This window comes from Saccopteryx bilineata, chromosome 4 (genome assembly GCF_036850765.1).
Source record: "Saccopteryx bilineata isolate mSacBil1 chromosome 4, mSacBil1_pri_phased_curated, whole genome shotgun sequence".
In the NCBI taxonomy this organism is placed as follows: domain Eukaryota; kingdom Metazoa; phylum Chordata; class Mammalia; order Chiroptera; family Emballonuridae; genus Saccopteryx; species Saccopteryx bilineata.
This window is the reverse complement of record NC_089493.1, coordinates 280,078,315-280,091,844: the sequence shown is the minus strand read 5'-3', so window position 1 is coordinate 280,091,844 and position 13,530 is coordinate 280,078,315.

Below are 13,530 nucleotides of genomic sequence, written 5' to 3'. Positions count from 1 at the left end.
GAACCACCATACTTTCCTCCATAATGGTTGTACTACTTTACATTCCCACCAACAGTGTATGAGGGTTCCTTTTTAGGAGAAAATCTTTGTTAGGCAAAGATTTCTTCGTGTTCAGCAAAGATTTAGATATGATGTCAAAAACACAATATATAAGAAAAAATTTGGTAAATTGGACCTTACCAAAATTAAGAATAGCCCTTCAAAACACATTTTTAAGGGGAGGAAAAGACCGGCCACAGACTAGAAGTATGTATTTGTCAAACATATAATTGATAAAGGACCTGTATCCAGAATATTTATAGCATTTTCAAAACTCAATAATAAAGCAAACATGAAACTTTTAATGGGCTTAAGATCTGAAGAGACGCTTCAGCGAAGAAGACCTGCTGATGGCAAATGGACACATGAAAAGACGTTCAACATAATTATTGACTAAAGAAATGCAAGTTAAAACCACAGTAAGATACCACTATGCACCTGTTAGGTCAAAAAATCCACAAGACTGTCCGTACCTACTGGTGGCGAGGTTATGGAGCAACTAAAATCCACGTACCCTGCGAGAGGGGGTGCACAACCACTTGGGCAAACAGTGTGGCGGTTTCCAACCATTCCACCGTGCCACTCCACCAGATTTACTTCCGAGAAATGAAAGTAGATGTCATTACAAAGATTTACACAACAATGTTCATAGCATTGTTACATGCCCAAACTGGAAGCAATCCAAACATCCCTCCACGGGTGAATAGATAAACAAGTTGTGGTGCAATCCAACAATGAAATACTACATAGCAACCAGAAGAAAGGACCTTCACACACGCAACAACACGGACGAATCTAAAATAAAGATGCTGAGTGAGAGAAGCCAGATCACAAGGAGTACATACTATAAGATTCCACTTGTATCAAATCCTAGAAAATCCAGACTACTCCACAGAGACAGGAAACAGATCAGTGACTGCCTGAGAATGGGGACAGGGGAAGGTCTGCAAAAGGTCATGAGGAAACTCTGGGGGATGGCACATGTGTTCACTATCTTAATTGTGGTGATGGTTTCAATAAAGCTTTCTAAGAACCAAACTAACTCATTGTGAACACATACAAGGCTCACATGTGCCAGGCACTTTTTAAAAACTGTATTGCTCATATTAATTTATTTAATCCTCTCAACAATAACCCTTTGAGTTATTTAATATTATTATTGCCATTTTACAGAGGAGGAAACTAAGGCGCAAAGAAAATATGGAAAGCTGGTAAACGGGGGATTGGACACTTGAATGCAGACACCTGGCATTCAAGAATCCATGTTGTTAACCAACACAGAAGTCGGTTACTTCATTTAATAAATCTGAACCTCATTTTTCATCCCGATTATATATATATACACATATATATATACACATATATATAAAGTGCCTGCAGTGTATACAGCACTTTGTAAGAAATTTTTGCTGCATACAGGGAAGAGGTAGAAAATTCTCTATTCCTAAATTTTTAAAAAATGTTTTCCATTGCCTTTCCTCATAGATAGGGAAAGGGTGCCATCTAATGGTAGAATGCAAAAACCACAGGCCCCTCACTTGCAGTTAGTTTTCACCACCTGTGTTTAAATGTTTCTGTCCTGCTGAATCAGCATCTAAATTTGTAACTAGTTTGACCCAGGTGCTACTTTTGCTTCTGCCACTGAACCTGCCGTGTGATTTGGGGCACTGTGGAGAAAACACCTGTGGTAGGCTCGCTTCCTGGTTTACGGCTGCCAGCACTTTGTGCAATCAGTGCAGGAGCCCGTGAGTGATAGCACTATTGTAAGGACGTAAGTGCTTCCCCTCAGGGGTGGTGAGGTCAGCTCACGCCCAGCCACTGAGAGGTGCAGTTTCTTTCCTGATCCCTTGCCCTCCACTGCAAAAAGCAGGTTTTACTTTGTTCTTTTTCTTTTCTTTCTTCTTTTGGCTTGCCTGTCTTTGCAAGCCTCCAATAAGTTGCTATGGCTCACTGTTGGGCAGATAAAATATATTATGCTCACTTTGTTAAAGATGGCGCTGCCTACATGGAGGCTGTCACCCAGGTGATACTAATGTGTGTTGGAGCGGGCTATGGGCAGGCAGAATCCTTGTAGCCTGGGGCTTGGTTTTGGGCAGGGGTCCCCAAACATTTTTCACAGGGGGCCAGTTCACTGTCCCTCAGACCATTGGAGAGCCAGACTATAAAAAAAACTATGAACAAATCCCTATGCACACTGCACATATCTTATTTTAAAGTAAAAAAACAAAACGGGAACAAATACAATATTTAAAATAAAATACAAGTAAATTTAAATCAACAAACTGACCAGTATTTCAATGGGAACTATGCTCCTCTCGCTGACCACCAATGAAAGAGGTGCCCCTTCCGGAAGTGCAGCGGGGGCGGATAAATGGCCTCAGGGGGCCGCATGCGGCCCGCGGGCCATAGTTTGGGGACCCCTGATTTTGGGATTAAGCCTTTCCCACCCTTTTTGATGTGGGGTGGTACAATCCCATCATGCCTCAGATAAGTGCTTTGTATTAGGGACTTCCCCTATTTTGTATATTGGATTAAAGGTTATGAATCTACACTATAAAGTGGGGGCAGAATGGGAGCTTGCTCTCTTGGTTCCTGAGATTAACATTAGAGGAGACAGCAGAGAGGAGAGCAGAGAAAGGCCACGTGGAGGAGGCCAGTAGAGGCAGCCAAGATGGCAGAATGCTGAAGGAGAAGCCAGTTTGTGAAAAGTTTGTGCAGGGAGAAGGAAGGAGATGGGAAACAGAGGTGAATAAGTCTGGTGAGCTAGAAACCTTTGATTCTAGGAAACTCGGATAAGTCAGTAGCTTTGTGAGCACTGAATGTGAGTGGGTTTTGGAGCCCAGTGTGTTTTACTTGCCCGCCTGGTGCAAGCTAGGATTAAAGGTGATGGCCCATCAGTTCTTGGCTCCGTTGTTTCTTTACCGACTGTCCGAATCCAATGAGAACCTGCATGAGCCAGGCTGCTGTGTTGGTAGCCACGGCCACTGGCTTTACACTCACTGTTTTCCATTTTCCAGGTCCACAGTGTAAGGTATTTTTCCCCACCCAGAAAGAAGGAAGGGGTCAGAGCCACAAAGTGTGGAATAATAAAAGGCTTTATTGAGCACAGCGTGCAATCCGCTCAATGAGGTTCCCTGGCCTTGAGGAAAGATGGAGGCCCAGGAAGTCGCAAGTGGTGACCCGCGTGGGAGATATTTATTTATTTATTTATTTATTTTTGCATTTTTCCGAAGCTGGAAATGGGGAGGCAGTCAGACAGACTCCCGCATGCACCCGACCGGGATCCACCCGGCATGCCCACCAGGAGGCGATGCTCTGCCCCTCTAGGGCGTCGCTCTGCTGCATCCAGAGCCATTTCAGTGCCTGAGGCAGAGGCCACAGAGCCATCCTCAGTGCCCGGGCCATCTTTGCTGCAGAGGCCACAGAGCCATCCTCAGTGCCCGGGCCATCTTTGCTCCAATGGAGCCTCGGCTGCGGGAGGGGAAGAGAGAGACAGAGAGGAAGGAGAGGGGGAGGGGTGGAGAAGCAGATGGGCGCTTCTCCTGTGTGCCCTGGCCGGGAATTGAACCCAGGACTCCTGCACGCCAGGCCGATGCTCTACCACTGAGCCAACCGGCCAGGGCCCGCATGGGAGATATTTAAAGGGTTCCTAGGGTGTTCGAGCTAATATGACGTGGTGAAATCTCACTGGCTGGCAGGCGGTTGCTGTTTTCCAAAGGGTTCCTGGGAAGTTTCTTTTGGCGTTCTTGGTTGTGGGCGGTCCTAGCCAAAGTTCCCGGGCCTGAGCTTTCCCCATTATCCACCAACCTTACACACAGTTCCTTTACCATCTGCATGGCTACAACCTCCAGTCTTACAGGCACCCTTCCCTGTGTAGGCCTCAGTCCCCCCATCTGTAAATAAAGAGTGCAGAATATCATCTCTGCAAGTATCATCTACAACCCTGTAAACTGTACAGGTAGACCTTTTCTTTACTGCTCTTTGCAGGTGTTGTACTGTTATAAAATAAAGTACTGCACCCCAGATTCTGAAAGGCACTGTGCCTCATTTCATCGAGTTCACGTAGAGAAGCCCAGTCCAGATGAATTTGGAAAAGTTTTATTAAAGGAGGGAATTTATTAAATATTGTATGGCCAGTAGCCACGGCCATACAATACATACATACATACACGGCCACCATCACAGTCACCTGGCCCATGCAGGTTCGCATTAGATTCAAACAGTTGGTATTGAAACCACGGAGCCAAGAACTGGTGGGCCATTAGCTTTAATCCTAGCTTGCACCCGGCAGGCAAGTAAAAACACACACTGGGCTCCAAAACCCACTCACATTTAGTGTTCACAAAGCCACCGGCTTATCCAAGTTTCCTAGAATCAAAGGTTGCTACCTCACCAGCCTTATTCACCTCTGTTCCCCATCTCCTTCTCTCTGCTTCACAAACTGGCTTCTCCTTCAGCATTCTGCCATCTTGGCTGCCTCTCCTTGCCTCCATGTGGCCTTACTCTGCTCTCTTACAGCATAGGCTCCTCCTAGAATGTAAGCCCTCTTCCCCCTGAACAACATGATCTCTCATCCTTTTAAAACCTTTTGGTGTGAAAGCCCTCCCCCAACACACATTAATACAATCACGCCCATCCCAAGCAATCACCTGGGCAACGGGCTTCCACGTGGGCAGTGCCATCTTTAACAAAGTGAACATAATATATTTTATCTGCCCAACAAATATGCTGGCCACATATATTTTACACGGGCATCAGTCCCAAATCGTGTGTGTCATTAATATTCTAGGGGCTGGTTATATACCCTTAATTATACATGGGTGGGGAAAAGCCAGACATCATGGCATAAGTTTATAACCTTTGCTTTCACTTATACAGGTCTGGGAAAAGGATGAAGGGGGGATGGGACACAATTCATTAGCAAGTTTATAACATTTGTCTATAGCAGGGGTCCCCAAACTTTTTACACAGGGAGCCAGTTCACTGTCCCTCAGACTGTTGGAGGGCCGGACTATAAAAAAAAACTATGAACAAATCCCTATGCACACTGCACATATCTTATTTTAAAGTAAAAAAAAACAAAACGGGAACAAATACAATATTTAAAATAAAGAACAAGGCCTGACCTGTGGTGGCGCAGTGGATAAAGCGTCGACCTAGAAATGCTGAGGTCGCCGGTTCGAAACCCTGGGCTTGCCTGGTCAAGGCACATATGGGAGTTGATGCTTCCTGCTCCTCCCCCCTTCTCTCTCTCTCTCTCCTTTCTAAAATGAATAAAAAATAAAAAATAAAAAAACAAAACAAAATAAAATAAAGAACAAGTAAATTTAAATCAACAAACTGACCAGTATTTCAATGGGAACTATGCTCCTCTCACTGACCACCAATGAAAGAAGTGCTCCTTCTGGAAGTGCGGTGGGGGCCGGATAAATGGCCTCAGGGGGCCGCATGCAGCCCGCGGGCCATAGTTTGGGGACCCCTGGTCTATAGGATTCATAAAAAAATGTTTCTACACATTAAAACTTACAAGGTAACATAATAGTAAAAATGTCACTCTGCATATTAAAAGATATTCCTATATTTTCTAGTGTTCACCTGCCATTCCTTTGTTCAGAGATATACAGTGTGTCCGTAAAGTCATGGTGCACTTTTGACCGGTCACAGAAGCAACAAAAGACTATAGAAATGTGAAATCTGCACCAAATAAAAGGAAAACTCTCCCAGTTTCATACCTATTCAGTGCAGTTCGATGTGGGCTCATGCACAGATTTTTTAGGGCTCCTTAGGTAGCTATCCTGTATAGCCTCTACAGACTCGTCACTGACTGATGGCCTACCAGAACAGGGTTTCTCCACCAAACTGCCGGTTTCCTTCAACTGCTTATCCCACCGAGTAATGTTATTCCTATGTAGTGGTGCTTTGTTAAAAACACGCCGAGCCTGACCAGGTGGTGGTGCAGTGGATGGAGCGTTGGACTGGGATGCTGAAGGACCCAGGTTTGAGACCCCAAGGTCTCCAGCTTGAGCACGGGCTCATCTGGTTTAAGCAAAGGTCACCAGCTTGGACCCAAGGTCGCTGGCTCGAGCAAGGGGTTACTCGGTCTGCCAAAGACCCGTGGTCAAGGCACATATGAGAAAGCAATCATTGAACAACTAAGGTCTCGCAATGAAAAACTGATGATTGATGTTTCTCATCTCTCTCCATTCCTGTCTGTCTGTCCCTGTCTATCCCTCTCTCTTAAAAATAAATAAATAAAAATAAAACCCTGGGCTTGCCTAGTCAAGGCATGTACAACAAGCAACTGATAAACTGAAGTGAAGCAACTATGAGTTGGTACTTCCTGCTACATCCCCCTCTTCTCTCTGTAAAATCAATAAATAAAAATCTTCTTAAAAAATTTTTTTTATATAAATGCGCTGATATTCATGATGAACTTTGGTCATGGAATCGAATTTAGTGAGCCACAGAACACACTGAACTTTCCTCTGTACCGTCCATATCTCAACTGGCATGGCCATGGATTGCTCCGCTGTATACATGGTGTTACATCATCATCTGCACATGTGCACATGCTACCACATCATCCTACAGAAACTGGGAGGGTTTTCCTTTTATTTGGTGCAGATTTCACATTTCTATCGTCTTTTGTTGCTTTCCTGTGACCAGTCAAAAGTGCACCATGACTTTACAGACACACTGTCTATATTATACATTAACTACATGCTTTCAGGAGGGGAGGGGTAGTTTACATGGGGACAAATGCCTGTAAATGGCAGATCAATATAAGAAAAGATTTAATTTAATCTTTTCTCTTCCTGCACCTGGCTAACTATTCACTCACTTCCTCACAGGTGTAGGGGGAGGTCAGATAATCCAACTCTCCTTCCCCTCGGCATTTACAGTACAATGCCATCGACCATCCTGGTTTTATGCTAATCACACAAGCATAGAAATCCCATCTACAAAATCTTTCTGTGCCTAGCCCAAATTAATAAAATGTTCTTTAAGCTTCCTAAAATATTAATATTAATTCTGTAACTTTTGATACCATACAACGATACTTTTTACAAATTGAAGGCAAAAAAGATTATGTCTCTTTTCATTGCAGGTGAAAAATTCTTTTGTAGGGTAGTGGAGAGAAATGAATTTCAGAAGCACACGTGTGGAGAAGTTTAAACATAGTAGCAAGATATAATAGGTGAAATCAATGTACCATAGGTGATGAGGAGGACGAGCAGGTCCTAAGTGCACTTGCCCAAGATTCCAGAATATCCTCCATATATTGACTTTCCCTGGGGCTGAACTGGACCCTTCTCTTAAACAATGTCATTTCTGAACCTCCCAGGGTTTCACATTCCCTGTCCAATTTTGACTTCCATGGGGCATGTCTTAAAAGTGGAGGAATTTCTTCCTTGTTTCCTCCAGCACTGGACCGGCAGGGCCTGGGGGAAACTCCTCGCAGACCTGGGTCCAGAGGGCTGAGAGCACAATGGACTATGAGGGCACAAGGGGCTCCTGGAATGTGCAAGTGCATCTGCAGATGCTACAGCCTCTAGCAAATTAGCTAAATGGAATGTTGCAGCTTCCTACTGAAGCAGGCCCTCCAGCTTTATTAAACTTTAATATTTTTAACTCCTTCAGACTACTGTTTTCTCCCTTAATATCTAGCTACCTACCTGTGCTAATAACTTCACTGCAACACTTGCTTTATTAGTGTTCCTAAAACTGAACCTGAAGTATCTCTGAGCTGTCCCTACGCTGGAGCTTTGTTCTTGGACTGTTCTGTGCTTGATGCTTTGCATGAGTTAAATCATTTTATCTCCACAGCAACCGCATGGAGCAAATGCTTTTGTTAACCCCACTTTACAGATCAGCAAAAAGAGGCTGAGGACATGAAAGGACTAGCCAGTGTTTTCAACTCAAAGGGTTGGTTAGTCAGAATTTGAACATGAGTCATCTGACTTAAGAACATCAGCTTCCCTGGCTCAGTAGTAGAGCATTGGCCCAGCATATGGATGTCCCAGGTTTGATTCATGGTCACGGCACCAGAGAAGCAGCCATCTGTTTCTCTACCCCTCCCCCTCTCACTTCTCTTTCTCTCTCTCTCCCCCCTCCCTTCCTGCAGCCATGGCTCGATTGTAGCAAGTTGGCCCTGGGTGCTGGGGATGGCTCCCTGGCCTCTGCCTCAGGCTCTAAGAAGAGCTCTGTTGCTGAGCAATGGAGCAACGCCCCAGATAGGCAGAGCATCGCCCACTAGTGGGCTTTCCAGGTGGATCCCAGTCAGGGTGCATGCGGGAGTCTGTCTCTGCCTCCCCTCCTCTCACTGAATTAAAAAAAAAAAAAAGAGCATCAGCTGTATAAACTATAGTATGTAATCTGCCCTCACTCATCTCACCCATCCCCACCATGGAAACCTGTAGTGCCATCACTAGAACCCCAGAAGTTTTGAAAATATGCTGTGATATTGTGATTTATAATGAGAAACATACTTTTGATCTTCTCTCCCCATTCCTGGCAGAGCTCCTAAAACCCTAGGAATTTCCTAAATGTTGAGAGTGATAAAGGTGTCTCTTGTTAGGTTAATGTGTGACTTTTGGGACTCATTTAAGGATGGGGGCTTGTTGCAATAAGAGCCAACCTGGAGACTAAAGAGTTGGAATTTTCAGTCCCATCCACCCCACCTCAATCTCTGGGGAGGGGAGAAGGCCTAGAGGCTGAACCAATCACCAGTGGCCAATGATTTAATCAACTGCACTTTTGTAATGCGGCCTCCATAAAAATCCAGAGGGCGGGGTTCAGAGAGCTTCCAGGCTGGTGTCTGTGGAGGTACTGGGAGGGTGGTGAGCACGGAGGAGTCAGGAAAGCTCCTCGCCCTAGCCCCATACCTCGTCCTGTGCATCTCTTACACCTGGTTGTCCCTGACTTATATACTTTTATAGATAAACCAGTAACCTAGTAACTAAAATGTTTCTCTGAATTTTGTGTGCCATTCTAGCAAATCCATACAGGGAAAAAGGTCACAGGAACCTCTGATTTATGGCCAGTCCATCAGAAGCACAGGTTAACAACCCGGACTTTAAACTGGTGCCTGAAGTTCAAGGAGGGGGTCCTGGGAACCCCCAGTCAATAGCTAGTAGGTCAGAAGCACTGGTGGGCCTGCAATTGGTGTCTGAAGTGAGGATGGGCGAGCAGTTTTGTGGGACTGAAGCCTTAACCTATGGAATTTGGTACTATCTCACTATCTCAGGTAAATAGTGTCAGAATTGAGTTGAATTATAGGACACCAGCTGGGTTCCTTGGAGAAAGGTAAGCAACAGCGGAAGCAGAAAGGGAGCCTGGAACACTTGATTGTGTCAGAAAGCAAGAAAGGACTCAAGTTAGATTGGTGTTCAAAACACAGGCTGGCCAAATTCTGTGGGGGAGGGGGAGTACTGACCAGAAAGAATATTGTAAAACATAGAATTTTAAAAAGACATCAAGGAAGGGAGCCCCCCTGAACCAAGAAGCTTTTCTTCCTGGTGGAAAGAAGCTTCAAGGACGTTTTATGTTCAGGCAAAGTGCTCAAAGAGATTTTGTAAAGGGCACCTTTGTAATTGTTGGAATTGCATGACTTGTACTCTTACTGTAATTTGTTTGTATAATGTACTTCATTCCCTGCATTGGAATGCCTGTGGTGTAGATAGCAAAGCAAGCAAAAGGAGTAGAATGTTGGCCAAATAAGTTTGTAAAATATGATTTTTATGCTTGCGTATGATTTACGAGGGCTAGGCAACACCAGCTAAAAGTGGTCAGTGAAATTGCAAATTACCCTTCTGCTTGGGAAGGGCTATTTTTTGCTAATGGAGAGGTTTTCATACTAGAGAGTTTGAAAGAAAGAAGGAAGGAGAAATCAGACCCGCACCCCTCCTCCACTGAGGAAGAGAAGCAAGGAGAAATGCAGGAGGAAGGGAGCCCACAGGAGATTGTCTGAAAAACCCCTTCCTCTCTCCAGAGAAACTTGATTAATTACAAGTGGAAAAGGTTCCATTCATTGGCGAAACATCATGAGCAGACGTCATGTTTACCAAGTAACCAAGCTTCACTTATCAATGTTGAAAACAAGACAACAGGCCTAAAATGGACTCATTTGTGCTAAGCTCCACATCACCAAACCAAGATGTAATTACAATTTCAGCCTCTTCCAGAAATGGAATCTTTTTTTTTTTTTTTTTGTGACAGAGACAGAGAGAGTCAGAGAAAGGGACAGACAGGCAGACAGGAAGGGAGAGAGATGAGAAGCATCAATTCTTCCTTGCAGCATGTAAAGCCAGTAGCCACGGCCACCATCACAGCTGCCTGGCCCATGCAGGTTCGCATTTGATTCAGACAGATGGTAATGAAACAACGGAGCCAAGAACTGGTGGGCCATTAGCTTTAATCCTAGCTTGCACCCGGTGGGCAAGAAATATATACAGTGGGAAAACACTTCCCTTTCCATTGAGGGCTCCCAAAGCCACTGACTTATCCAAGTTTTCTAGAATCAAAGGTTTCTAGCTCACCAGCCTTATTCGCCTCTGTTCCTCATCTCCTTCTCTCTGCACACACTGGCTTCTCCTTCAGTACTCCACCATCTTGGCTGCTTCTCCTCTCTTCCACATGGCCTTTCTCTGCTCTCCTCCAGCATGGGCTCCTCTGCCCCATTTTATAGTGTAGAAATCAAAACCTTTAATCCAATATACAAACAAGGAAGTCTCTGATACAAAGTCACTTATCTGAGGCATAAATGGGATTCCTCGTAAGAGTGCACCACCCCCTATCATGCAACAGTCAAGGGTGTGGGGAAAAGCTTAGTTTTAAAACTAAGCCTTAGGTTATAATGACCCTGCCTGCTTACAGCCTGTCCCCCACACTCAATGCAAACTATAAGCGAGCAAACATATATATATCATATTTACAAACTTACTTGACCAACACGGCACCTTAGTTGTTCATTGATTGCTTTCTCATATATGCCTTGATGGGGGGGGGGCTCCATCAGACCGAGAGACCCCTTGCTCGAGCCAGCGACCTTGGGTTCAAGCTGGTGAACCTTGCTTAAACCAGATGAGCCCATGCTCAAGCTGGCGACCTTGGGGTCTCGAACCTGGGCCCTCCATGTCTCAGTCCGATGCTCTATCCACTGTGCCACCACCTCATCAGGCCAGAATTGGAATCTTAAACCAGTCAATCAGAAATCACCTGGTCAGCCCTACTGAAGTAATCTGCATGAAAGAACCCTGCCATCCCCTAAAGGAAAGTGACCTTGCCACAACCAATCCATTTTTTGCTATTTTAAGTTCCTTGTCTTGCTCCCCTCTGTGTACAAGTCTTACATTTTATACAGCTCCTCTGCTCTCCTCTCTGCTAGATGGGATGCTGCCCAGTTAGTGACTCATTGAATAAAGCTGTGAACCCTGAACAAGAAGACATCTACTAAGAAGAGCACCTGGTGGCTTAGTGGACCCAAATTTTAAAACACAGCTATTTCTACACATGGGCCTTTCATGCAAACTGCACTTGGTAGAAGCCTTCAATGAGCTACTTACCTTTACACTAAACTGCCTACCTGCACTGTGTTTCTGGCATTTGAGCCAGTCCTTACAAGAGTTCTTGGAATCCTATTTCTACCTAAGAGGCTGTATTTTGACAAATCAAAGCAGTGCCTTTTGGACCAATCAAATTGTGAGAAGTTGGAGCCCTCATTTGCATGACGACTGACCAATCAGAGATCAGGGGCAGGGACTTCTGACTGCATTTCCCCAGCTGAGAAGAAACACGGATGATGTCTCACTGTAAATCAGGTAGAATAAAATGTTCCCCAAAATTGCTCCATCAAGTCAAGCCCTACCAAAACAAATTGCTCTGCGGAGTCATGCCCTGCCAGAATTATGGCACTTAACAATAGGTAGCTACAAAACAATGGTCCAGGAAATAACCTGACTTCTAAGTTTGTTTCTCAGATCTAAAGCCAAGCTACAAATCACAAGAGACAAACTCAAAACTCAATACTTAGTTAGGAAAGTCCCTTTCTGCATCCCATAAATGCTGCACAATCCCAGAACACTTCACTGATGTATACCCAAACATCACGTTCATATACGTGGACATCTGTGTTCCAAAAAAAGGGCCTGCTAATCTACTCCCTGATTGGTTAACCCCAGCAACTTCCACATCCCCAAGCCATAAACACCCTTAAGCCCCACATTCAGGGCACAGAACCTGGGACCCTATCCTATCTCAGTGTTCTCACCCTTTGCAAAGCTTCAATAAATCTGTCTTTGCTTTTATCAGTGTCTTTGATTGTAAAGCCAGTAGCCAAGGCCACCATCACAGCCGCCTGGCCCATGCAGGTTCGCACTGGATTCGGAGAGTCGGTAAAGAAATAACAGAGCCAAAAACTGGTGGACCATCATCTTTAATCCTAGCTTGCACCTGGCGGGCAAGTAAAAACAAACACTGGGCTCCAAAACCCATTCATTCAGTGCTCACAAAGCTACTGACTTATCTGAGTTTTCCTAGAATCAAAGGTTTCTAGCTCACCAGCCTTATTCACCTCTGTTCCCCATCTCCTTCCTTCTCCCTGCACAAACTGGCTTTTCCTTCAGCACTCCGCCATCTTGGCTGCTTCTCCTGGCCTCCTCTACGTGGCCTTTCTCTGCTCTCCTCTCTAATGCTAATCTCAGGAACTGAGAGAGCAAGCTCCCAGTCTGCCCCCATTTTATAGTGTAGAAATCAAAACCTTTAATCCAATATACAAATAAGGAAGTCTCTGATACAAAGCCACTTATCTGAGGTATAATGGGATTCCTCATGAGAGTGTACCACCCCACATAAAAAAGGATGGGAAAGGTTTAGTCCTAAAACCAAGCCCCAGGCTTACAAGGATCCTGCCTGCCCACAGCCCTCTCCAACACACATTAATATAATCATGCCCATTCCAAGCAAGAAGGGCAACTAATATCACCTGGGTGACGGGCTTCCACATGGGCAGTGCCATCTTTAACAAAGTGAGCATAATATATTTTATCTGCCCAACATTGATCTAGTCGTTTATTTCAGGATACAAGAACCCAAACTCATCAGTAACAGCTGGAGCAGGCCAGAGCAGGTTAGCACAGCACAAAGCAGACCAGCAACTAGCAGAGCAGAGCTCAGCTCTCAGGTGAGAGAGGGGCCTGACCTCAGGGCTGCCTCACAGCAGCTGTAGCACAATTGAGCTCTTTTACACTGAAATGTTTCCTTCTTCAGGGCACGCCAAATTGGAGATTCCTGTTGGCATTCAATTGGCGCCAGAGATCATTGGTTGACAAAGCCAATAAGATCTTTAAAATGTACTCAATTGACATTTGTTTGGGTTGTTTTTTTTTACACCAACAATGAAATCAATTGGTATTACGTCCCTCCTGCTGGGATACTCAAGTATCTTCTGTCAAAAACTTTTAACCTGACCCTGAACAGGCAGTGGCACAGTGG